The sequence below is a fragment of the Spinacia oleracea genome, chromosome 4 (assembly GCF_020520425.1).
Source record: "Spinacia oleracea cultivar Varoflay chromosome 4, BTI_SOV_V1, whole genome shotgun sequence".
Classification (NCBI taxonomy): Eukaryota; Viridiplantae; Streptophyta; class Magnoliopsida; order Caryophyllales; family Amaranthaceae; genus Spinacia; species Spinacia oleracea.
The window spans coordinates 130,610,474-130,637,743 of record NC_079490.1 but is presented as its reverse complement, the minus strand read 5'-3'; the positions used below and the strand labels follow the sequence as shown (position 1 = coordinate 130,637,743).

Sequence of the window (27,270 nt, the reverse complement as noted above, 5' to 3'; positions counted from 1 at the left end):
GATCAATAAAGGGAAGGGGAAAGTGGTCCTTTTTAGTAGCAACATTTAGACGCCTATAATCAATGCACATGCGCCAACCTGTAACTACCCTAGTTGGGATCAACTCATTTTTCTCATTCTTAACCATAATCGTCCCCCCTTCCTTTGGCACTACCTGAACAGGACTTACCGACTTATAACCAGACACATCATAAACAATACCCGCATCAACCAATTTCATTACTTCAGCTTTCGCAACATCTTGCATGATGGGGTTCAAACAACGCTGGGGTTGAATGCATGATTTTATATTATCATCTAGATGTATCCTATGCATGCAAAAATTCAGGGCTAATACCCTTTAAATCATCAATACTGTACCCAATGGCCTTTTTGTGCTTTTTCAACACAGTAAGAAGTTGGGACAACTGGTCTGCATCAAGTGCAGTACTGAAAATTACAGGGCAAAGTTGTTCATCATCTAAAAATGCATATTTGAGATTAGCAGGAAGAGGTTTAAGTTCGGGTTTCTTTACCTCTTTTACAGAACAGACCGGCCGAACTAACCTCCTCAATTTGGTGCTCTCCTCGGGTTCAGACTCTCCACCATCAAGAGCCAACTCTAGAGCATCCACTTCAGCACTCCAAGAACTGCTATCATCTGCAGAAGATTCACAACAAAGCACTGCCCCCAAGGGATCTCTTTCGAGAACTTGGAAGACGTTATCTCGCATAATAAAATCAACTACATCAATTCTATAGCATTGTTCTTGCTCTAGCATTGGACTCCTTAAGGCACTATTCAGGTTAAAAGTCACCTTATCATCCCCAATAGACAAAGTCAATTTCCCACTTTTTACATCAATGACAGCCCCTGCCGTGTTAAATTTGGGAGTCCTCTTGCATGTCTAGTACTACGAAGTCTACAGGTATATAAAATTTACCTGCTCTTGCATGTCTAGTACTACAAAGTCTACAGGTCTAACAGGGACTTCCTATAAAACACCTAAGGGGTATTTAACATAACGGTCGGCCATTTGCAGAGTGATATTGGTAACCTTAAGTTCACCCATATTCAGTTTAGTACAGACAGACAAAGGCATAACAGACACACTAGCACCTAAATCACATAAACCCTTATCAATAAAAACGTTGCCAATGTTAAATGGGATGGAAAAACTCCCGCACTACAAAAATAAAGAGCAAACAGGGTGAGAATATTAAAACAAGGAGGGCGCCTTAATTTCGCCTTTGAATATGTAATCAAATAGGACGAGTTGATATCGCCTTTTAATACCTAACCAAATAGGGAGATATTTTAGCATTCGCACTCCTTGATAAAAATAAGAAGACGATCGCTAAAGTTTCGCCTCTTTGATACTCCGTAGAAAGTAAGGAGAAGGCCGCTGAAATTTTGCTCTACTCAAGCATACTTTGTTTTATCACAACTATCAATTCACCCAAAATATTTAATTCGTTTTCCCCCAAAATCCTTTATAGAGCTCAAACTATTTGATTCATAGCTCTACTCAAATTTCTCTCTCTCTCTCCGCTAAATCTCCAACCAAAAACCCTCAAAAATTATCTAGTAAACCCTAATTTAATCGGAAATTGGTCGAATTGCTAAATTCTTTCGTTGCTCAGTTTGTAAGCTTAATGATTTGCTCTATTCTGTTGAATAATTAGGTCCAATTCCGACTTATAGGTATATTCTATTTTGTTCGATTGTTTTTTTCATTAATTTTGTGTTATTTTTCTCTTAGATCTCAATGTCTTTTTATAATTGAAACATATACGAAAGGTTTTGTTGAATATTATGTGCTTTTATTGGTTTATTTCAACAAATTATAGTTTCTGCTGGTACATTTTCTTCTAGTTGTCGTCTTTGCAATTGGCGATAGATTATTGAACTTGATTTTTTGGTTTTGTGTCTGCAGGTGATTTCAGGTTGGATAACTCATAATTGCAACTTTGAGTAATAATTTCTCTCTTCTTTCTCTAAAGTTTTATTAATAAGATTTTTTTGTGAATTTATGCTTTTAATTGTGCCTTATTGTCTGAATACAAGAGAATATATTTTGTGTTTGTATGAATGTTGAATTTTTAAAGAGTTTCATCTATAATTGAATGTGATCGAATTAATATCTTATTACATATTTATTTTAATATCAATCTGGATTGAGTTTTTTGGTGTATTTCTATGTGATGTTGATGTTACATTGCATTCCTGTGTGACTAAGCGGAAGCATATAGCTTGTATTCTGTCAATACTAAGGATAGTTAGGAAATCTTTGGCTATCAATTCACTTTCTAACTATTACTTTGGGTCCGGTGGGGGGAATGTTTGACAATGAACTTGGAATTTGAATTCATTTTTTGGTGGTTATGTATGATTTACTTCTTGAGCTTGTAGCAAATAGTTTATAAGAGATTAGAAATGCCAAATTGAGCGGTTTGTCATGCTTGTGTATTTAGAAAAGGAGTGAAATTAATATAACAAAGTGCAATACAAATTCATAGATTTTGATATTTTCTTCTTTATGTGATTTATCATTTAAATTATAACGAGTAGAAGCATATTACTTGAGCTTGTAGACTTGTGTAACTGAAAATATCAGACATATTAACCAATTTTGTATTGGATGATATCAACTAATTTTTAATATCAGGTATACCATTAGCCAAGTTATTCAGTTCTTGTTATCAGATACTTTGGTGTTCTTATTATCTTGAACGCTTGACGTGAGTGTTTACCCGAAGGATTCATGATCTTATTGGAATCCACACTGATGTACCAGCACCAGATATGGGGACAAATTCGCAGGTGAAGTGAAAGTCAAATTTGTTCATCAGTGAGATACAAGGTCTGTAGTATTATTGACAAATGTGACTGTTGACTTGATTTTTAATCTGTTTTAGACAATGGCATGGATATTGGATGAATACTCAAAATTTCATGGTCATTCACCTGCAGTTGTTACTGGAAAACCTATTGTAATTATTATGATTGTTTAATTGTGATTGTACTTATTTGGACAACACTCATAATTTGGTTGTGTTATCCTTAATTTATGACAAGTCTAGATGCATTATATTGATACTGAGATACATAAAACAGGCTTTTGACTAATATGCTCGATATTTTAGTGATACTTGCAGCTCTTGACTATTTGTTTGTTAGCTGCAATTGATCCTAGCTTGACTAATCTCAGGGCTTTGGGAATGTGGGTTCGTGGGCAGCACGACTCATCAGTGAATTAGGAGGGAAGGTTGTTGCTGTAGGTGATATCAATGGAGCGATAAAAAACAAGAACGGACTTGACATTGACAGCTTACTGAAACACGTCCAAGAAAACCGTGGAGTAAAAGGTTTTCATGGTTCAGATGAAATAGATTCCGACTCAATATTGGTTGAGGATTGTGATGTGCTAATCCCTGCAGCCCTTGGTGGCGTTATTAACAGTTCCATTTTTGGGAACTATTTCCTTTCATTCTATTACGACTTGAGTTAAATTGCTGAACTAGAATGTTGTTTTATTTGTTGTGATTGAAGGGAGAATGCAAATGAAATCAAGGCCAAATATATCATGGAAGCAGCAAACCATCCGACTGATCCAGAAGCAGACGAGGTTTGTTTAAGCGTGGATCAAATATTGTATTATGATGTTGTAGATGAGTGGTTGTAACAAGAGCTTTGGGTTTTATTGAATTGTTTGTGTTTGACAATTGACATATATAGTCGAGAATAGACTTTTCTGATTGAATGAATTGAATTAAGTTGGTGCTAGTTACATGATTTCAATTTCCTTGGCAGTTGGCAGCAAGATTCTACAGATATCTCAATGTCATATATATCCTGCTATATTATTCTTGTAATTTCGATATATTTTGTTATTAACTAATTATTACCTAGTTTTGTTTACTATAAGCATTCCTTCAATAGGATGATTGCATTGACTAAGTTTTTCTCAAAGTAGCACTAACCTATTAGATCAAATGGGAGAGCATTATGCAAATTATGCACAAAGATGTGGGTTCGAATCCCACGTGGGTAAATTATTTGATGTATTGGCTAACATTTAAAAAAAATAGAAATATAAAAAGCAAACAATCAAAGAGGGCAAAAGTATATGCATTTCACAAAATCAATCAAAGAGGGCGAAAAACGCACTTGCCTTACATTTATTAATCAAAGAGGGCGAAAAACATTGCCCTCTTTGATTTCATTCTAAGAGGGCGAAAAATGTTGCCCTATTTGATTTCAATCTAGGAGGGCGAAAAATATTTCCCTCTTTGATTTCATTCTAGGAGGGCAAAAAATGTTGCCCTCTTTGATTCCATTCAAAGAGGGCGAAAATTTTTGTTTGCCCTGCAAAGCTAATAGGACGAGGCTAACAGGGCGATGGGAGGGCGATTTAAAAATTTCCCTGGTAGCCTAGAAGGGCGAGTTTTACATCAAAGAGGGCGATTTCTTTTGCCCTTTTTGATCTAATATGTTGTAGTGCCGGGGTCTTTAAGTTTAGGTGGAGACTTATTTTGTAAATAAGCACTACATTCCTCAGTGAAAGCTACAATCTCTACCTCCCAAAAAGCATGTTTCCTGGTCAAAATATCTTTCATAAATTTAGCATATGCAGGAACCTGTAAAATGAATTCAGTAAAAGGAACCGTTACCTGCAAGTTTTTGACCACTTCCAAGAATTTGCCAAACTGTTTGCTTAGCTTATTCTTGAGTTTCCGGTTTGGGAAGGGGAGTTCAACAGGTGGTACTTGAACATCTGTCCCCTTCTTAACCTCAGTTGTAGCCTCTTTTTCACAGACTACTTTTTCAGCTTTTTCACCATCTGTGACTACCCTTGGTGTTTCCTCACTGACCAGACCACTAGCAGACACCTCAGAATCAACCTCGACGGGCATAGAAGGACCTTCATAACCTCTACCACTCCTCAATGTCATAGCATTTGCAGTTTCTCTATTCTCGGGCTGTGCAGGGAGTTGACTTGGGGGTCTCCCTGCGAGAGTAGTAGCCATCTGTGCCAACTGGGTATCAATGATCTTATTATGGGCGGTAAGAGCATCAATTTTAGCATCCTTTTCACTCAGAGACTTCTGCATCTGCAACATCATATTCCTCATCTCTACTAGCATAGGGTCAGAGTGTGTGGGTCGAGGTTGTGGTGGTGAAGGTGATGGGTGTTGTCTAGGGAACCCAGGTGGTCCACTAGACTAATGGTTGTAGTTACCCCGTGGTTGGTATGATTGTTGTGTTGGTGGTTGATATGATGGTTGTGGTGGTGGATGTTGGACTTGATGGGGGTTCTGAATATTAGTTCTCCTGTATGATAGTAGGGGAATGTTTTTATACCCCTCATTGTAAGAGATGGAATACGGGTTATTATGTTTATAGGCCTGGAATGCATTACATTGTTCAATAGAGCTCCTACATTCCTGTGCATAATGACCAGACATCCCACAACTATCACAGACATTGACAGTTTGAGCATTCATTGCAGGTACACTAATAGGTTGAGCAGATTGAGTATTTGCTGCTTGCATATTATCAAACTTATAATGTAAAGCAGTCAATTGGGCAGTTAATTGTTCTATGGAATTCAAATCATGCTTACCACCCTTATTAGGTAGGCCTCTAGGATTCCCGTACTGGGAAATATGAATGGCCATCTCCTCAATCACCTCCATAGCTCTAGTCACAGCAAGTTGCATGAATCTCCCACTAGCAGCTAAATCCAGAATAAGTCTAGGCTCCTTACCCAGACCATTATAGAATTGTTGAATCAAGAACAAGTCACTCAAACCATGATGTGGGCACTCCCTTTGTAGATCCTTGAATCTCTCCCAGACCTCGAATAAACTCTCATCTGCTTGTTGAGTAATAGAAATTATCTGGCTCCTCAGACGAGATTTCTTCTTAGGTGGGAAATATTTCACATAGAATGCAAGGGTTAAAGACTCCCAGTTAGTAATTTTCATGGCTGCTCGATGATATATGCGTTTTATATAGAGTTTTTACCCCCGTCCCTTAGTACTTTTTGATCTCAAATGAGCTCTTCGGAGCGATTTTAGTACTAATGTGCTCCTTGTAGTGTGTTTGTAGTTTCAGGTTCATCATTGTAGGAATTAGCATATTTTTGTGCATTTCCTACTCGTTTGAATCAATACAAGAGATTATATACTTTCGAGAGCGCAAACATTGAGTTGGAAGAATTTTCATGCAAAGCGAATAGTGAAAGAAGTAGAAAACTGAATGTCGTCCACTCTTTTGATCATAACTCGAGTTATACAACTCCAAATGCAGCTATTCATATTGGGTTGGATTCTAGACTTCAAGAGATTTCCAACGAGTGGTCACTCGCCTAATTCGGACTTATAACGAAGGAGATATGGTGTTTTTAAGATAGAGGATCGTGCAGTTTCAACACGCGCCCGATCGGGCGGGCTTCGCCCGATCGGGCGGGCGGTTATTCTGGGCGCTGTTCTGGGCATTTTGCAACCGCCCGATCGGGCGGAATTTTGCCCGATCGGGCCGACTATCGAGCACATCGCCCGATCGGGCGAAGCGTCGCCCGATCGGGCCACGCCAACCTCCAGCGTATTTCGCGAGATTTTATTTCCGATTTTGGGCTCTATTTTGGGCAAACTATAAATACTAGCCCCTTATATTTTTAGTGACATCTTTTATTCTAGTTTTCTAATTACTTAGTCTATTTTAGTTCTCTCTATTTTCTCCAAACACTTAGTTTTAATTTTAATCAAAGATTCAAGCTTTATTATTCCATTGTTCTTCAAGTCGGTATTGTTTCTTGCTTTAATTTATCTTATTGCTTGATCATGTTTTCTATTATGTTAATTGCTTTGTTATTTATTATCATGAGTGAGTAGTTTAATTTCTAGGGTTTAGGGGATCCATGAATGCATGATTGGGATTATATGTGGACTTGATTAATTGATTGATTGATTATAATTTCTATAGCTTATTATTATTGCTCGTCAATTCTGTTCGGCCGGACTATTTTGATTTGAGTTTGATTAACCTTAGATTATGCGCCGAGAGGTATAAATATGATGTTTTTTGGTCTGTGGCTATTAGATAGGAATTATTTCTAGTACGTAGCGAGAGCCCGCTAGTTGTTCTATCCTAAGGAATTCATAAGATTCGAGAGATGCATGTTTTCCTAATTATGATTGTTCATTGATTGTTATTGTCCGTTGTCCAATCCTGCTCTGCATTTATGGTGAACCGTTGCCCTAGATTCCTTTAATATTGTTATTTTCCGATTTGATTATTTGCTTTAGTTTAATATACAAACCAATCCAACTCTTTGTTACCAGTAGTCTAGATTAGTTAATTAATAGTAGAAAGAACATTGTTTCCCTGTGGATACGATCCCTGCTTCCCTTACTATATTTTTAGTTGGTGAACGTTAGGTTTATCTTTGATAGGAGTGCGATTTAGCCTGTCAAATTTTGGCGCCGTTGCCGGGGAAACGGTTTAATTTTCTGCTACTAATTTTATGATCTAGATTATTTTCTTGAGTCTCATAGAACTTCCTGTTCTTTGAGACCATGTGTATATTTTATTTTCTTTAGTTTATTTTTTTATTATTTTTTTCTTTTAATTTTTTTAATTTTTTTTTCCCTGAAAAAAATGGATTATTATTCTTTCCCTCAATTCTTAAATGAGCCTTTTTGGGTGTATTTCGATAGGCTAAATGATTTTATTGGTTACCACAATTTTAATCTTTGGGATTCTTGTGGTTTTGCTTATGGTGGTTTAAATGAGTATACAAGGAATGTGATAGAAAGTAGATTTAATGGTGATTTTCGAGCCTTGTCTTTGGATGATATGTGGGATTACTATATGTGGTTTGCAAGGGATTTGTATGAGCGTGAAATGGCGATTCATGTTACATGTGCTAATCCAAATTATGAGCATAATCTACATGTTTCTACCCCCTCTCCCTTGAATGCTTGTTATAATGAGGTGCATTCTAATGTTTATGATAATCATGTATATTCTAACGACTTATCTAACCCTTGCATGGATATCAATGTTTTGCCTCATAATTCCACTGTTGCTTCTCCCGTGTATTATTGTGAACCCTTGCTCAATCCTGTTCAACCCGAATCAGAAATCAGAGATAGCTTCTTAGAGGAATTAAGAAGATTAAACTCTGAGATTGAGATTCAGTGTACTAGATCTCAAGAGGCTACTAATGAGATTATTAAAGCTAGTAAGGCTACTCTTGAGAGATTTAGAAAAGTTCAAGAAATTATTGAAAATAATGATTCGAGTTGTGTTGGGGATGGGGGTCAACTGAGTGAACCCATAGGCAACCAAGAGTGGGAGGAGCTTATAACAGAGGCTGAGGATGAGTGGGAGGATGATGATTTGACGGTTGGATCAATGGATGAAGGATTTGTTGAAACTGAAAAGCCATATGTCATAGAGCAATTCCATGAGGAAGTTGAAGTTGATAAAACCCTTGTTGTTGTGTCAACCCCTACCCCTCATATTCCAAGTCCAACAAGGGTTATTCTTAGCCCCGTTTACACCGTCTCACTCCCCTTCTCTTTCCCCATAAAACCTTTACTTGAGTATCTTCCTCCTCCCCATGAAAATCAAAAGCCCAATGACCCAATAGAGTATGTTCCTCTTTGTGAATCTTTCGCAGGTACTTACAATACTTACAAAGAAGAGGTGGATGCTTTGCAGAGAGCTCTATATGGTGAAGAGCCTATCCACCATGAATTCCAAAACACAGAGAGAGCTATTTCATTGATCATTGAGGTTGAAGAATCAATAGTCCGTAAAAACAACTTCCATAAGGAGAGTATGCCTACTTTCTCTTTTCCTTCCTTTTCTTATTCTTCTTTTATTGTTGTTTTTTCTTTTTGTTCTTCTTCCTTTAGGCATCCTACTCCTTACTGGCATAGAGTTCATTCAGACTTTATGCAAATATTGTTGTTGATTATCGTGCATGTCTTGTTGCACGAAAGTTGTGCGAGTGCGCATGACAAGCTTCTGCGCTCGTTCGTTGGTTATTTACTAACCAATCTCTTTGCGGGAGGCACGATTTGATGATGCTGAGACCCGAAAGGCCGAAAGCTCGGTGAACGGTGGGCACCGTATTCATGATCGGGGTCGTGGTCTGTCACTTCCCGCGCCACATAGCTCATCCAAGGCAATTGATTCGACACCAGATGGCACCATCTTTGGTGATGAGTTGTCGTGGCTCTCATCCCCTTCCTTTCGTTGTCTGTACATAAACTAAGATTGTGTAATGGGGACATTGCATCAATATAATAGGGGATGAGTATTTCACTATCCATTTATTGCTTTTCGTAGTGTATTTTTCGCTTTTGTTTATGTGTTTTAGTATAATTTTTGAGCAAGTGTGTGTTTCATTGTAGTTTTTGGTGTTAGAGAGGTGAGAAGAGGGTATTTTACGGTTTGGACGTTTAATGGTGTGCAGGTCTAAGGCTCCAAGTTCGAAAAAGTTGAATTCAAGCTGAAACGGAGTAGTCTGCGTTTTGCCCGATCCGGATCGGGCGAGGAGCGCCCGATCGGGCGCGTGTCGATTCAAGGAAAATGTTGGAAAATCGCCCGAACGAGCGACGGTTGCCCGATCCACACAAAAGGCGAGTGAAATGCCCGATCGGGCGAAATTCCGCCCGATCGGGCGGTTGATGATGACGTCGTAGAAAGGTCAAGGAAGGATTCTGGGCTGAGAAAAGTCAATAAAACAAGGCATTGCATTTCGCCCGATCCGGATCGGGCGAGGTGCGCCCGATCGGGCGCGCACAGATTCAACGGAAAGGTTCGAAATTCGCCCGATCGGGCGATCTGCTGCCCGATCGGGCGATATGCTGCCAGATCGGGCGATCTGCTGCCCGATCGGGCGATTTGCGAATCAGCGACAAATAAGCCACGGTTTGCTCACTTTCCTCATGATAGCCCTTGAGCCAATGAGGACATTGTCTGATTTTGCTTTGGGGGGTGTTTCACTCACTTGTACATATTAGGTATGTTTTTCCTTTTATTTTTGCATTTACTTATTTTTGTGTGTTTATTTTGGTGTGTTTAATGTTTTCTAGAGTAGTTTATTGCTTTGAAAAAAAAAAAATACAAAAATACGTTCCGATGAATACAATATCATGCTTCCCTGTGCCCCTTTGATTGAAAATTGTTTTGATTCTTGGTATTTGATGACGAGCAATGTGGATGTGTTAGCCATGATTTGATATTCGATTGCTTTGATGCCTTAACATGAGTCAACTCTGACTAACTATTCGTGGACTTGGTGCTTGGCTAGTTGACTTGGTTAGGATGTGTGATAGATTCCTGGTGTGTCATTGATTTTGAGTATTGGTTTGCAACTGTTAGTAGTGTTTTATGACTCATATACATGCACATTGTGGAGGACGAAGGTATTTTTCTGTTTAGGTAGCCTTCAGATTAATCTAGATACATTTGTTCCCTCCTTTTCTACCCATGTTGTTGCTTGTGCCCCTTTATTCGGTGACTAGCCATATTACAAGCCCATGAAAGCCCCATTGGTTACTAGTCCCAAGCCTAGCTTGGGGGAGCTAATAGTAAGTGAGGTGAGGGAGTTGTAGTGTGCTTAGTTTTGAGCACAAAGTGAGTGTTGAAAAGGAAATAAGAGAGTTCTTCTTATCTTGTTTGTTGTTTGAAAAAGAGAAAAAAAAAAAATAATGAAGAGTGAAAGAGATGAGAAGAATAGAAAATATGAAGGTTTCCAAAGGGAAAAAAAGGAAATTGAAAAAAATAAAAAGAAAAAAATTCATTACTCATAGAAAAATTCAAAGCATTGTTACACTCAAGTATTGTAATTTCTTATCTTTATGAGTGATTGATTTTAATTGTGAAAGAAAGGCAAGAAAGTATAGTGTGGTTTGTTTGTTGTTTCATCATGTGTTGAGTGGGAGAGTTGTGGTCATCATTTGTGGTTGATCATGGTTTTTCTAGGATTTATGCTCCCCAAAGCCAAGGCTTTAAGCTCACATTTTACCCAAATTTACCGCACCCCTACCTAAGCCTATCATTACAAGCTTTGAAGACCTTCCGACCTTTGTGCATAGAGTCATATTAATGTGAAAGTAGTTGTTTATCAATGCAAGTTATGACATGACATATTCCGAGTCGACTATTAGGTTGAGTGTATGTTTTTCTAGACACACGAGTGTTGTGAGTTTTGGGAGGGCATTGTACACTTATATGTTGGGAGTAGAGCGAACGGGTACATCTTTTATCCGCCACATAAATGAGTGACGAGTGTGTGAGCACTAGTCTTGAATTCCATTGTGCATTTGTGGTTCGCTTTGCGTGACGATTGTTAGGGAGGATTTGTGGTTGGTGGATTTGATTGGTTGACATTGATGCATGCTCGTTAGATTTTGCCTTGAATTATGTCTTTCGTTTTGAAATATGTTAGGGGTGAAGTTGATCTTGTATTCATCGATTATTTCCTTCCTTAGGGACAAGCAAGGATCTAGCTTGGGGGAGTTTGATATATGCGTTTTATATAGAGTTTTTACCCCCGTCCCTTAGTACTTTTTGATCTCAAATGAGCTCTTCGGAGCGATTTTAGTACTAATGTGCTCCTTGTAGTGTGTTTGTAGTTTCAGGTTCATCATTGTAGGAATTAGCATATTTTTGTGCATTTCCTACTCGTTTGAATCAATACAAGAGATTATATACTTTCGAGAGCGCAAACATTGAGTTGGAAGAATTTTCATGCAAAGCGAATAGTGAAAGAAGTAGAAAACTGAATGTCGTCCACTCTTTTGATCATAACTCGAGTTATACAACTCCAAATGCAGCTATTCAAATTGGGTTGGATTCTAGACTTCAAGAGCTTTCCAACGAGTGGTCACTCGCCTAATTCGGACTTATAACGAAGGAGATATGGTGTTTTTAAGATAGAGGATCGTGCAGTTTCAACACGCGCCCGATCGGGCGGGCTTCGCCCGATCGGGCGGGCGGTTATTCTGGGCGCTGTTCTGGGCATTTTGCAACCGCCCGATCGGGCGGAATTTTGCCCGATCGGGCCGACTATCGAGCACATCGCCCGATCGGGCGAAGCGTCGCCCGATCGGGCCACGCCAACCTCCAGCGTATTTCGCGAGATTTTATTTCCGATTTTGGGCTCTATTTTGGGCAAACTATAAATACTAGCCCCTTATATTTTTAGTGACATCTTTTATTCTAGTTTTCTAATTACTTAGTCTATTTTAGTTCTCTCTATTTTCTCCAAACACTTAGTTTTAATTTTAATCAAAGATTCAAGCTTTATTATTCCATTGTTCTTCAAGTCGGTATTGTTTCTTGCTTTAATTTATCTTATTGCTTGATCATGTTTTCTATTATGTTAATTGCTTTGTTATTTATTATCATGAGTGAGTAGTTTAATTTCTAGGGTTTAGGGGATCCATGAATGCATGATTGGGATTATATGTGGACTTGATTAATTGATTGATTGATTATAATTTCTATAGCTTATTATTATTGCTCGTCAATTCTGTTCGGCCGGACTATTTTGATTTGAGTTTGATTAACCTTAGATTATGCGCCGAGAGGTATAAATATGATGTTTTTTGGTCTGTGGCTATTAGATAGGAATTATTTCTAGTACGTAGCGAGAGCCCGCTAGTTGTTCTATCCTAAGGAATTCATAAGATTCGAGAGATGCATGTTTTCCTAATTATGATTGTTCATTGATTGTTATTGTCCGTTGTCCAATCCTGCTCTGCATTTATGGTGAACCGTTGCCCTAGATTCCTTTAATATTGTTATTTTCCGATTTGATTATTTGCTTTAGTTTAATATACAAACCAATCCAACTCTTTGTTACCAGTAGTCTAGATTAGTTAATTAATAGTAGAAAGAACATTGTTTCCCTGTGGATACGATCCCTGCTTCCCTTACTATATTTTTAGTTGGTGAACGTTAGGTTTATCTTTGATAGGAGTGCGATTTAGCCTGTCACTCGATTCAACCCATTGATCCACAACTTTGCCTTCCCACTCAGAGAGAACAGGAAGAGCATCTCCATAGTCTGCTCCGGAGTCAACCCCGTTTGCTTGATGGTAGAGCAATATTGGATGAAGGATTGGATGTGAAGATTTGGGTCTTCACCTGCTTCCCCACCGAACTGTCGTCTCTCAATCATGTTAATCAATGCAGGCTCAATCTTGAAGGTTTCAGCTGCAATAGAAGGCCTGATTGCCTTGGGTAGCACAGATAGACTTGGCTTAGAATAGTCTGTAAGCCTTGGCTCAACTGGTGGTGGTGTTCCGTCACCTATCTCTATCTCTGAGACTGAATCTGTATCTGAAGGAAAACGACCGCCAATATTATGATCAGAATCAGAGTAATTCCCACACCGTGCAATGAAATTTCTTTGTCTATGAAAGGTTCTTTCGGGGTCAGGATCGAATGGAGTAAGATGACTAGTACCTACGGTCCTGGGCATAAACAAAGAAACTACAAACAGGTGTGTGATCCGGTCTCAAGGAACGAGGGTTCCTTGAGAATTAACAAACAATAATCTAGAATAAACAATTAATAACAGAAAATAGAACCGTTTCCCCGGCAACGGCGCCAAAATTTGACAGGCTTAAGTCGTATCACCTAATCAAAGATAAACCTAAAGTCACTAGCTAGGTAGCAAGGGAAGTTAGGATCGAATCCACAGGGAAGCAACGTTTTTTCTACTCTTAATCGACAAGTCTAGACTATTGGTAACAAGAGGTTTGGATTTGTTTGTAGATTAAACTAAGGCAATAATCAATATGGAAAATATCAATATTAAGGGAAAAGGGCAACGGTTCACCACAAATGCAGACCGGGATTGGACAACGGACAACAACAATCAATTAACAATCATAACTAGAAAAACAAGCATCTCTCGAATCTTATGAATTTCTTAGGAAAATATAACTAGCAGGCTCTCGCTATGTACTAGAAACAATTCCTATCTAATAGCCACAGACCAAAAACATCAGATTTATACCTCTCGGCGCATAATCTAAGGTTGATTAAACTCAAATCAAAATAGTCCGGCCGAACAGAATTGACAAGCAATAATAATAAGCTATAGAAATTACAATTAATTAATCAATAATCAAGTCCACATTTAATCCCAATCATGCATTCATGGATCCCCTAAACCCTAGAAATTAAACTACTCACTCATATTAACAAATAACAAGGCAATTAACATTACGGAAAACATGATGAAAAGCAAATAATAAAGCAAAGTAGAAATCAACACCTAAATGAAGAACAAAAGGATGGACGAAAAAATGAAAGCTTTGATTGAAATTAAAATTAAGTGTTTGGAACAATTTAGAGAGAAAACTAAGCTTAAGAAAAATAAAACTAAGTGTTAATACTAGAATAAGAGATCTCAACTAAAATAATAGGGCTTCGTATTTATAGTTTGCCCAAAATAAAAAAAAGAAAACCAGAAAGAAAACCGCGAAATGACCGCCCAGGGTTGTCGTCGCCCGGTCGGGCAGACATCCGCCCGCCGGGCGGAAAGCTCGAAACCCTCCCGTCGGGCGTATGTCTGCCCGCCGGGCAAAAATGAAACGTCGTCCCACAATCTTCGACACGCGCCCGGTCGGGCGGCTTTCTCCTGTCGGGCGGATGAAATTCCTTGATCTCTTTACTCTCGTTGTATGCCCGCCAATCACCGGGCAAAAGCCGCCCGCCGGGCGCCAATCGAGAACAAAACAACTTCTATCCTCGACCGGTGGGCGAAAGGTGATCGATCGGGCCATTGTCTAAATGTATTGTCCTTCGCCCGTAACACTGAGTCTAACTTCCGGGGCTCAACCATAAGCATCTAAGGCTCCCGCAAGCCGACAATAGTTGTCCCGAACTCCCTCGGGATCGCGTAGTGGCCTAAATCACCTAGAAACGAGCCTAAAAGGCCAATTTCTCACCAAGTAATCCTGAAACTCAAGGCACACTTAATAACACATATTAGTACTAAAAACGACTTCTAAGAGCTCATCCGATGCATAAAAGTACTAAGGGATGGGGGTAAAACTCTATATAAAACACACATATCATTTACAAAACCCCGTAGGGAATAACATACGAAAAACACCCCCTACAATTCTGGCGACTCCACTGGGGAGTTCTGATTTCAATTCGATTATACGAGCAAGCTTTGGGCAACTTTCCACTGCCACGCTCAAGTTCTGGATGCCAGCACCAGCGCTGGGCGCACACCCCTGCGCCAGACGCTGATGCCTGCATTCAACACAGTGGCTTCCAGTGGCTGGTTGCCCATGCTGCCCAAGTTTTCAGTGGGAGTTCACTTCTGATTTTGAATTTCTAATGACGCTCCCAAACCTTGAAAACGAATGCCGAAAAACGAGCTTTTCAAATACAATATTCGAATATAATTTTTCAATTTCTAGGCATGACATACATAATCTCGAGAATCATATTTGTGCAAAATGAATTTCTACCTTGCCTAATACGGATGTGTTCTACATTCAGGTTAGACCCGGGGGCAACGAAATGGTGACTCTCCATACGATTCCTGACCAAAGTGTGTGACCATTTCCGCGCCTACCAAAACTTGACATTTGCTTGACATTCCTTATGTCAAGTATGGAGGTCGTCCGCCAACCAACACCTCCACTTTTAGGAGGTGAACTAGTTATTGCCTGATCCGCGTCTTAGTCAAGCACCCTTTTTTACTCCCAAAGCCGACCACTTGCATCATACAAAACTTAGACCGACCTTAGGTTGAGAACATTGCATGTTGCATTCATATCCATGCTAGTGTGACAACGTGCTATCTGTGCATTATGTGGGCGTCTTTGCACGCGTGAATGGCTAACCTCTAATTCTAGCTTTGCCAAAACCATTAGCCTCCAACTAGGTAACCTAACCCCTAGGAGCATCATTCAAACCTCATGCATCTAAAAATCGCCTATTTAGGTTCTTTTATGAGTGCCACTCCATTTGATTCAAAACCCTCAAACACTCCTCACGCGCAAATGCCAAACTCAAAATTCCAATCCAATGGCGTCATAATGCCGGATTTTCTAGTCCAAATTTCAAATTCCAAACTCAAAATTTCAATCCAACGGCGTCATAATGCCGAATTTTCTAATCCAAATTCCAATCCATATTCAAAATCCAATCCAACATCATCATAATGGCGGATTTTCTAGTCCTACTTCCAATTCCAAAATTCAAGTTTTAATCCAACGGCGTCAGAATGCCGGATTTTCTAGTCTGAATTTCAAATTCAAAATTCAAATTCAATCCAACGACGTTGTAATGCCGAATTTCTAAACCTCCACTTTAAACTTCAAAACCTCAAGTTCAGATTCCTAAATCCATAATTGCCCATTTGACCATTCAAACCTCAAAACCTCAAGTTTAAATGTACAAACTCATGATGGCGTAATGCCGAATTTTTAATTCAACCTTTCAAACCTCAAGTTCCAATTTCCAAGTCCATGTTCTTCAATTCAATCTTTCAAATTTCAAGTTCAATGATCCAAACCTCAAGTCTCAAATCCATGGTGACATAATGCGGGATTTTCAATTCAATCTCAATCTTCTATGTTCAGCACTTCAAATTTCCAAGTCCACGGCGGCATAATGTCGGGCTTTCAAGTTTCAAATTCCTATCCCTTTTCAAGAATAAAAAATTCCATGTCCAATTTCAAATTCCTAAAACCAATGGCGGCGTAATGCCGGATTCTCAAGTCCTAAAATTCTAACCCTCCAAATTTTAAATTCAAAGCCTCATATTCTATACAAAGCTCCTCTTTTCAAATTCAAAGTTCAAGTTCCAAATCAAATTAGAATTTCAAGTTGACTGCCGAACTACAAAAACCCTTGCTTTCCATTTCTCTCAAATACAAAATTCAAGAAGCACTTCCAATGGGTTGAAAATCCCCCAATTAGTACGAAAACCGATTCCCTTTCTCTCGGGTTGAAATTCCCTTGAAATACTCCAAGTCCAATTGGGTTGAAATCCCCCTAAAATATTCCAAATCCGATTCAATTGGGTTGAAATCCCCCTAAAATATTTCCAAATTCCAAACAACGGGATAAAAATCCCTAGAAATATTATAAATTCGATTTCCAAAAACAATTCCAACGTGTTGAAAATCCCTAGAAATAATACAAATTTGACCATCTAAACATTTCCAACGGGTTGAAAATCCCTTGAAATAATTCAAACCCCCCATACAAATTCCATCGGGTTGAAATCCCCTTGAAATAGTACAAGATTCAATATTCCTTCTCATGGGTTAAAAATCCCCATAAATAATACAAGTCCGAACTTTATTCCCGGGTTGAAAGTCCCTTCAAATAATACAAATCCAATCTCTACATTTTATCGGGTTGAAATTCCCCTAAAATATTCCGAACTCGACTTTCAGTTGAAATTCCCCCTAAACAGTTCCAACGGGTTGCAAATCCCGGGACAAATATACAAAATTCAACGGGTCAAAATTCCCTTTCAATATTCCAAGTCCTAGTAAAATGGTACAAGGAGGAAACCTCCACAAAAGAATGAAGCTCCTTTCAAAAATACTTCCAACGGGTTGTAAGTCCCGATACTAGTACAAATTCTCATACAAATAACAACAGGATGAAACTCCTTCGAAATATTTCCAACGGGTCGCAAACCCTGTATACAAGTACAAAATCCAAAATCACGAATCTTCGGAGTGGCATTTAGAGTCAAGTCTAGGTCTCATTCATTTCATGCATATCATACCATGTGTCGGGTAGTCCAAGTTCTAAATTCAAGTCATGTGCTAACTAGGTGCTCGGACTCATTCTCTCAAAATTTAATTCAAGATGACGTCATTAGCAACGGCTGTAGCGGGGCTCTATGAACGTGTTGAGGAAGCCGAGGCTCGCATAAGGGCTCTCGAAGATAATCAAGAAACTCTTTTCAATGCATAAGGCTGGAGGAAGCCTCTCAAGATTACTGCTCCTAATGGCAAAATGTCTAAGATTACTGTGGGCGAAGGATCTTTGATGAGCGAGTCTGAGTCAGAGGATGAGTCTGGATCTGAGTCTATGTAGGGAATACAGTGACATACATATAACATGTGCGTAACAATCCCCAAATCAAGGAAACATGTATAAAGCACAGATTAAGCAAACTTACATTCGAAGCGTGTATTCTCGAGTTTAGTATCAACGAACACGAACAAAGAGCTCCAATTGTCGTTCCTCTATTTGGTTCACCGACACGTTCAAATCCGTCTTGATAATCGTAGCTTAGACAATATTCAAGAGTGTTTGCTTTTTGGGAAGAACAGTTTTGTGTAGAGAGCAAAACTGAAACTACATAATTTCTGAATTAGGTTTAGGGTTCGAAAAACTGACTTAAGAGTGTGGAATATAACCTAGGTTATATTATGTGTATCCGGCCAAAGCACAAGGCCTTGACCAGCCACACACTCACACTCACCGAAGCCACACGACCACGCAAGCCCAACAGCAGGCCGAAGCCCACAGCAGCCGAGCAACAACGATGGGTCGTGGGCCTCGCTTGCTATGCTCGCTGCGTTGTTTCCCCTTGTGCGCAAACACTCGTGCCGCGGGCTGGCTTGCTTTGCCGCGCGCAAGCCTGCTGTCTCGTTTGGCTCGACGGGCCGGCAACTCCTTTGCGGCTCGTATTCGCGACTAACGCCGTACGTGTATTGTTTATCGTATCGTATACGACGAATCACCATCGTGCGATACGAGTATTCGTTTCGCCTAGCTTACGAATATTCGCGATACGATATACGATTCCGATGTAAGGTCGTATCGTATATTATGTTTTTCGAATTAATTCCCGAAAAGATGTTAAATGAATTTCCGATTCATTTAATCCGGTGATCTGTTACATGCCATTGGTGTGACCTTATAGGTTCAGTCAAGAGTAAGTTGTGAGTCTAATATAGATTAGAAGTCACTGATCGGAAGCATTTCTCCATCTAGTTGTTCCGATCACTTGATCTCACTGAATTAATTGTTCGTAATTAATCTAAACCTTGGTATTAGACTTAATGCACCTTGGGTGAAGGACACATTTCCTTCAGTCTCCCACTTGTCATCCAGACAATTGTGCATTCACATTCCTTTATCGCTTAGTGTTACTTGCTGGACATAAGGTAAGATCCAAGTCATCCTTATTAGGTCCAGAAGTGTTTCTCGGATTACTGAGTTCAACTGTTAAACTTTTACAGAAGGTTAAGCCTTAACCATTCTGAGCACGACCATGCATTTTCACCGTATCTAACTCTTCGAGAGGCCTTGTTACACAACAACACCATATCCTATCAAAGATAGGAGGACAATCCATTCCTTCAATCTATGAATAGTCACTTAGATTCATAGTACGCCCCATAACTGCTTTTATAGCCTCCTTTTACGGTGCGACGTTTTGCTAGAATTCGAGTGAACTATACAACTGTGGCGATACACCCCCGGGAGCAAGACCCGCCGCCCGGACAAGAAGTGGGCACGAGTAGCCGAGGCAGGTACAGGCACGTCAGCAAAAGGACGCCAAACCACCTACAGAGAAGACAACTCAGGCAACTATACAAGTGCAAATACAAAACGACAAAACAGTACAAAAGGTTTACCTCATCAGCAGGTAGAACCCTCCAAGCTCTGCGGGAGGCTGCCAGAGGCACCCTCCTGCGCACCGCTCCTATCCAAGAGGCAGCATACGGGTAAGCCGCATCTCTAGTACGGGCCGGCGCCAAAGTCGGGAAGTGCTCGTACATCCAAATCTTTCAAAAACAAGCAAGGCATCAGTCAAATTCAAGATACAAACATACAAGACACAAAGTACAAGGAGTCTTAAATACCTCCATCACACTCCACAAAGCATCAATACTCGGATCACTCTCCGGCGGATTCCGGGAGGCCCACTTCATCTCACACAAGAGGTGGCTATATGCCAGACCACCCCAGTTGTAGCTAAAAACGACCCTCAAATCCTGCAAAGCTGTCAGGAAGCTAATATGCACCCGACTGTTCCTGCTCGGGGCCATCACTCAACTCATCAAAGCTAAGAGGAAGAGCCTAACCCTCTGCTCTGCAGATACACCCACGCTACGGATCGCAGCCATGATCACAATCACAGAAGCGTGGGTGTCATCGTCCGCCAAGTCAACAACAAGGCCGAGCAAGTCCCTGGCGACAGTCGAGCGCCATGTCAGGTCCCAATCAAAAGTCACGTTCCTCTCAGAAAAAGGAAGGCCCGTGATCATCGCAAACTCAAAAGGGGTGATGGTAATCTCCCCCTATGCCATATGAAAGGTGTTGCTGATATCCCACCACCTCTCCAGCAAAGCCTGTAACTGGGGTTTGATGCCCGTCTTTCTCGGAGTATCTCCCATGGCATGCCAGAAGTCGACTAGGCCCGTCGGCAACCAGATCCCCATGGCCTCCGCGTCAGACTGTACAGCCGGGAAAACCTTGTGAAGGTCCGCCAAGGACCAATAGGTGCGCAACGGATCTCCATCAGCCTAAGGATAAGTTGATCAGTTCAAAACCTATACAAGAATCAAAGATAAAACACAGTACAAGACTCACCAAACCAGCGCGAGGCCGCTGAGACAAGTGAAACTTCGGTCGAAACACCAGGTCGAAGGGATTCTAGCCAGTGCCGACGAAAGTGGGTACTCTCCGGGGAACCATACCCCCTCAGGCACGTTTGTTGTAGCCGCTTCATCGCCCGAAGCATCCTCCTCAGCAGCTCGAACCACCGAACATTCGGCGAGCTTCCTCCGAGTATGACGAGGCATACTAAATCAAGCAGAGTACAAAATATCAAGATTCTAAACTGGGGGCTACCATATACTAGCCCGCACAAAAGGTAAAGATTCAGCGGCTATCCTATACTAGCCTGTACAAAGTCAAAAATTCAAAAATCCCCAGTGGCAAAACAAATTCAGCCAGGGACCTGTAGTTCAACATACAGAGTCTACACCAACGCTTAGGCTATCCATGCCGAAGCAGGTATACAAAGATTCTACACCAACGCCTAGGCTATCCATGCCGAAGCAGGTATACAAGTTCTAAACCAACGCCTAGGTTACCCATGCCGAAGCCAGCATTCAAAAGTTCTACAAATAACATCTGGGCATCCTAGCTATTCTCTCCCGAGACCCCGCAAGGTCACCAGTGAGACCACTATCTATAAACGCTAGGTACAAAGTTCAAGAAAATTTTTAAAATTCAAAAATTCAAATCTACAAGTTCCAAAACTTCCAGTTCAAGTGGCTATCAAACAATTCTCTACAAGATTCAAGAAGCCTAAGCATACAAGCATCGTTCTAAAGTACAAGAACGATCAAAACTACATGCAATCCGAGAGATTATTTCAGAAGCAAAAACATGAAATACTTACATGGAGAAGGCAAGAACAAGACCAAGGGGAGAGATTATTCGACCGTTGACAGAGAATGAAGCAAGAGAATACAAGTGAAGTGTTCTTCAAATGGCACGGCGAGGGGGCTTTCATAGCACAACCCCGCGCCGAACGCGGAGCCCAGCGCCCAGCGCTGCCTGCTGCATGCGCAGGAATCTTCAGCGCGAGCTCTCCCGTGCTGATTGCACGTCCTTTGCTGCTAGGGTTTTCTGCACTAGGCATCAAACGTCAAATCGTGCTATCCTCCGAAAATACGGGTATACACCCGTATCTCCAAGTAGAAACAGATGAGCATTTCAAGAATACGAAGTCCAAAAAATACAACGACTCAGGCGTTCGACTCCCAACGGACCCAAGCTCCAGGAAAGTCAACCGAAATTTCAAAATCTTAAGAGCCAATAAAAAGCTCTTATCCCCAGTGAAGCACATCCCCAACAGATTAATTCAAAATTCAAAATTCGAGATTCAAAATTTTCGATGCCAAGCTCCGTCCTAAACCAAAGGCGGAAGAGAAGTATAAGTACAAATCGGAGTCGTCACAACCGCACTGAGGTAGACTCTATCCTTTTTTTTAACGCCTGTTTTGTGCACGTACCGGCGTACAAAGAATGGTCTTGATTGCAGAACATCTTGACCGTTCTCCATCCCAAGTCGAATACTTTGACTTGTGCTTTCCTAACCGAACGCTCAGTCAAAGTGGGGGCTTCTGTAGACACTTAAATCGTGTCTCCCCACTGGGATAATGACGATACCATTATCCTTATTAGGCAGATGAAGCAACTCCGTGCGGAAATTCCAATTGCTAAGAACATTTCCAAAATCCTAGAGCCAAAATCCAATCCCCGAGGCCGTTCCCATTCCGGAACTCGGTACAAAATACAATTTCCAAAAATCAATTTCAAAATCCAAGTACAATCTCACCCAATGGACCATTCCATTGGTTTTACAAGGCCTTTTCCAGTCGAAATGACAATAAGCAATCCAAATTCGGGGGCCGACCCACAAAACCAAGCAAAACCCGAAACGGCTTGTTTTTAGACGCAAATCAAGTCTTAATCCCCAAGAAAACACTACGTGCCAATACAAGACAAAGCAAGGACGGAGCTCGCGTCCTTGTTTTGGCAGCATCCGCGCCACTTCACCAGCGCGCTGCGGTGGTAATGACTTGCGTTTAGCAGCAAATCCTCCTATAAATACCCTTAATTCTAAGCATTAAGGGAGGCAAAATCAAAACATAACGTCGTAATACAAAAATTGCCCCTCAAATCAAAATCTAAAAATCCTCCAAAATCTCATACAATATTTCAAGTTCTAAGCAATTGGGAGCTCTAAAAGGAATTCTTGCCTAAGCCTAAATAGGTAATTCCGAATCCCACCATATTCAATCATGTTTCTTTGATTTTCCTCTTTCAAAAATGATTAGTAAGTTAGCGTTTTTAACATTAAAGATGTCACTTACAACAATCATACATTTCTTTCAAAATCCAAACTTTATGTGATACAAAATACAAACTTTCAAGATTCAATGATGTTCATGGTTGTTTGTAATCAATCTCTTGAACTAGAATCACCTTAAAAATATGGTGCAACCAAAGATAGTACCTTTCTAATGTTTAAAGGTTTAGTCTTTGAGATTCAAGACTCCACTTTTCAAATTTCAAGTTCAAGTTTCAAGATCCAATGATGTTTAGGGTTGTTCATAATCACTTCCCTAATCTAGGATCATTTCAAAATAAGAGCTCATCAAAGATCTAACCTTTTTAACATTAAAAGGCCCGATCTTTGAGATTCAAGTCTCCTAAGTTCAATATTTCAAGTTTCAAGTTCAATATTTCAAGTTTCAAGTTCAATATTTCAAGTTCAAGTTCAATATTTCAAAGTTCAATATTTCAAATTTCAAACTTTTCAAGTTCAAGTTCTATATGCAAAATCTAGGATACTTTGGGTAAGCAATCCATCCTAAGTTGAGATTTTTTAGCTTTGAATCCGTGTCGGGCGCACTTATTTTTAAGTAGCCGTTTGGCGTTCGGATCTCATGTGCTTAAGTTCAATTTCAATATTGCAATTTCAATTCCGCAATTTTAATTATGCACCTTTCAATTCCGCACCTTTCAATTACGCAATTTCAATTCCGCACCTTTCAATTACGCAATTTCAATTCCGCACTTTTAATTCCGCAACTTTACTTGCCTAGTCCTTCAAGGCAAAGTGGATCTACTCCCTAGTCTATTTCTAGGGGGTCTTGTACTTTACTAATTCCGTATTTATTTTCAATTGTGATGTTGCTTTAATTGTTTATCGCTTTCATCACCTCAAATTCAACAAAATACAAGGTTACACCACGCTTACCAAAGATAATTTCTTGGACAAACCGATCTTAGGTTCCCTAAAATTAACTTTAAAGCAAAGTGACCACAATGCAAAGTAGAAATTCTATTTGTTCCAAATTCCAACCCACATAGTCTAAACTAGGGTATTTTCGAAAATGTTGTGTCACGCACTTGAATTATTTCTAAAGCTCGCGGAATAAGCATCTCGTTCCCGCCCCGTAGGAATGGGTAAAAAAGGCAAGCCCGAAAAAAACTCATCCTACAGTACATTGTCAAGAAAATCCTTTTCGGAGGAGCATTCGAGTTAACAGAGGTCGATGGGACCGAGTTCCGTTCCTTGATGAACCTGGATCAACTCAAGAGGTTCTATGTCTAAATTCAAAATTCAAAATTCAAATTTTAAAAGTTCTATATGTTAGAACTACGTTCGGCCTGATTCCTTAACGGGACACGTAGGCAACCTCATTCCGAGGCCCGGCCACCTTTAATACAAAAAAATTAAAATTTCCTCAATTAAGGCCATCCTAAAAATCAAATCAAAATTCAAAATTCAATTGTTGTTGTTGTTATTCCAAATGTGCAAAGCATGTTCAAGCGTAATTTAACACAGTAACTTTTATTTGGCTCTAAAGCCTCCATCAAAGCTAATTCGATTACAAAGGTTGAATCAAGGGAAGCAAAGTTCAAAGCCTTTTCACTTCCACTAAACACACTTTCTAAACACATCTTCTAAACACACTCTAAACACATCTCCTGCAAATACAATTTCAAACACATTAAGCATACAAAGATCTGGAGTTGGGAGACTATGCTCTTGCGTCTTGGCACCTTGAGTACTATCCCTGGCTCTTCCCGCAATCATTCATCAATCTTCCCCTTGCCCAAGCGGCGGGAGAAGGAACTTGCTAGTCTTCCAAGACGGAAGGATGACGAACCTCCTTTGGACCCAGAACGGTCAAGCACCGGACGGGCGGCACTCCCGTCACTTTCTTCACAATCAGCTGATGCAGGGCGCTCGAACCTCGGGCTCTCGCTGGCCCGGAGAGAGAAATGTTCCTTTAACTTGGACCTTTCATCCATACAATATACCCCGCAGACAGAGTAGCAGGCTCAGGTGGGAATTGAATATTCAAATATGGTTTGGCAAAATAATACCGCCTCCAAACTTCAAGACGATCAGCATTCAGTACAACAGGTTTCGGATGCTCCTCAGCACAATCCGGGATTTCTTGGTTCAAGCCATATGTCTTATCACTCGAGCAGGCGAGTAGAAGACTAACATTGTAAGGCTAGGCACTCTGAATGCAGTAGAGCCGGGTGCATATCTCATAGGTGAAATTCCCCTCCAAGGAACTACCCACCTGATACAAGATCCAATCCCCAAGAGTGCGCAACGCCACTCATCTAGTGAAAGCCGGCCATACATCATGCGCCGCACAGTGAATCACTTCCTATTATAGCTTGCTATATTCTCTGGTGATGCCACCAACATGAGTCTCTCCATAATCCAAACCTTGGAGAAAATCCAAGAAAGAAATTCAAAATTCAATGTCTATATACAAGTACAAATCTCAAAATACAAAAGCTCTAGAATCTTACTTGGAGTAGCACCGGACTTCCCAACAACATAGAAGAGGGGTCCGACTTCAGCATATTAAGGCCCATCAATGTCTCACCAATCACAAGCGGCATTGGGTCCCTACCACTAGCAAACTGCTCCACAATCTCTATTAGGGAGGCATCGCCATTGCCAAGCCCCTGCTTCGAAAAGAGGAAGCGAGCAAAGATACAAAAACTCAAGGCCCCCAGGTGGAAAACCTTCGGGACGTCAAGCCCAGCAAAGTAAGTGACAAGGAGGGACAAATCCACCCCTCGGCCATATACAATAGCACTCAAAAGTGGGGGCTTCAAGCCCATATACCTCTCAAAAGCCAAGAAAAAGTGTTCTTTAACACTAGGCATACAAGGCTCTATCATCAGGGGCCACCCCAATATGGCACTGAACTCTTCAGGGAAGGGAAATACCTCGTTGTTGCCAAAGCGGAAAACGTGGTGAATCGGATCCCAAGACTCCAAAGAAGGATGAGTGAAATGCAAGTCAAGCTTCACGAATCGGAAAGAGACGAGCACCCCAAGATGCATGCCATCCAGCTCTCTTTTCTCCTGTTTTCCTAACAAAACCGAGCCAAGAGTTTAAGGCATTTTCAAATGATATAGCCATTTTCTTTCTTGTTTGTGAAGAAGTAGAAGGAAAAGAAGAGCAGAGAAGGATTGGTGCAAGAAATGTGATCCGGAAAGCTCCCTATTTATACAAAAACCAACACTTATGGTGGTACTCGAAAGGACCACTTGCGCTGGGCGCCATAGCCTGCGCCAGACGCAGGGCCTGCAAGAAGGACGAGCTTAACGTCCACTTTATGACTCCAAGAACACGCTCTTTATAGATTTGGGAAGCTAGATTAGCCTCAATAATTCATGCCGAAGATTCCAAAAGCCGCAATCCGCGCAATTTCAAGCACTCTGAATCAGCACTCGGGTGAATTTCGGGCCAATTTGTTCAAAATTCAAAGCATTCTAATCCTAGATCGGCGTCCTAAGTCGAGTCAGCATATGCATGGAGCAAAGAGTTAAATATACTTTGACTTGCGCTTTTTCTAACCAAAAAACCTCAGTCAAAGTGGGGACTTATAGTGGGTATGTACACCCGAAAAAATGGGCAAATGTTTGCTAGAATCAGCATATGTATAAGCAAGAGTTGAATATACTTTGACTTGCGATTTTTCCAACCAAAAAACCTCAGTCAAAGTGGGGGCTTATAGTGGGTATGTACACCCGAAAAAATGGGTAAATTTTTTTCATTTTACATGCATACATATAGCCACAAATTTCAAAAGCACACACAAAGCGTACGAAATTCAAACCATACAAATACAAACACATACAAATACAAACCATACCAATTCGAATCATACCAGTTCAAAACATACAAAAATTCGAATCATACAAAATCCAACCATACAAATCCAAATACAAAATACAACTACAAATGACCATACAACTATCCATACAAATATCATCATACAAAATCCCAACCAAGGCAAAGCTATAACTCGCTACCATGCAGGGTCAATCCGAGTCATCATCAGCCACGACATCAATCACAGGCTCCTTGTTTATGTTCCCGCTCATGTACCGCTCCAGATCCTGGTCTAGCTCTTTCCCAGGGGTAGCTGGATCCTGCTCCGAAATACGAAGGGTACCCGAAGGCCGCTGAGCTCCCTGCTCAAGGTGATGAGTGACATTTATGTCGCTCTTAGCTTAGGATTTTATGTTAGTTTGTTATGCTTTTTTATAGTTTTTAAAGCCTTTTGTGTGATTTTTATAAATTTCGTTCCATCTTGTGCTTTATAGGTGATTATGATGAAAAGTGATTGAAAACAAGTAGAATTGAGCCAAAACAAGGCTTGTGCGATCGAGTGGTTACTTGTGCG

General features: G+C 40.4%; 1 non-coding gene and 1 pseudogene across 1 annotated transcript; both read left to right on the top strand.

The window, feature by feature from the left end:
• The first annotated feature begins 363 nt into the window (after nt 1–363).
• Nucleotides 364–3,665, top strand: LOC110779696 (glutamate dehydrogenase B-like; annotated as a pseudogene).
• Nucleotides 3,666–5,791: 2,126 nt separating this feature from the next.
• LOC130460339 (small nucleolar RNA R71) lies at nt 5,792–5,898 on the top strand. The gene has a single exon (XR_008920233.1). It is a non-coding gene; the product is annotated as a small nucleolar RNA R71 (small nucleolar RNA).
• The last annotated feature ends 21,372 nt before the right edge of the window (nt 5,899–27,270 follow it).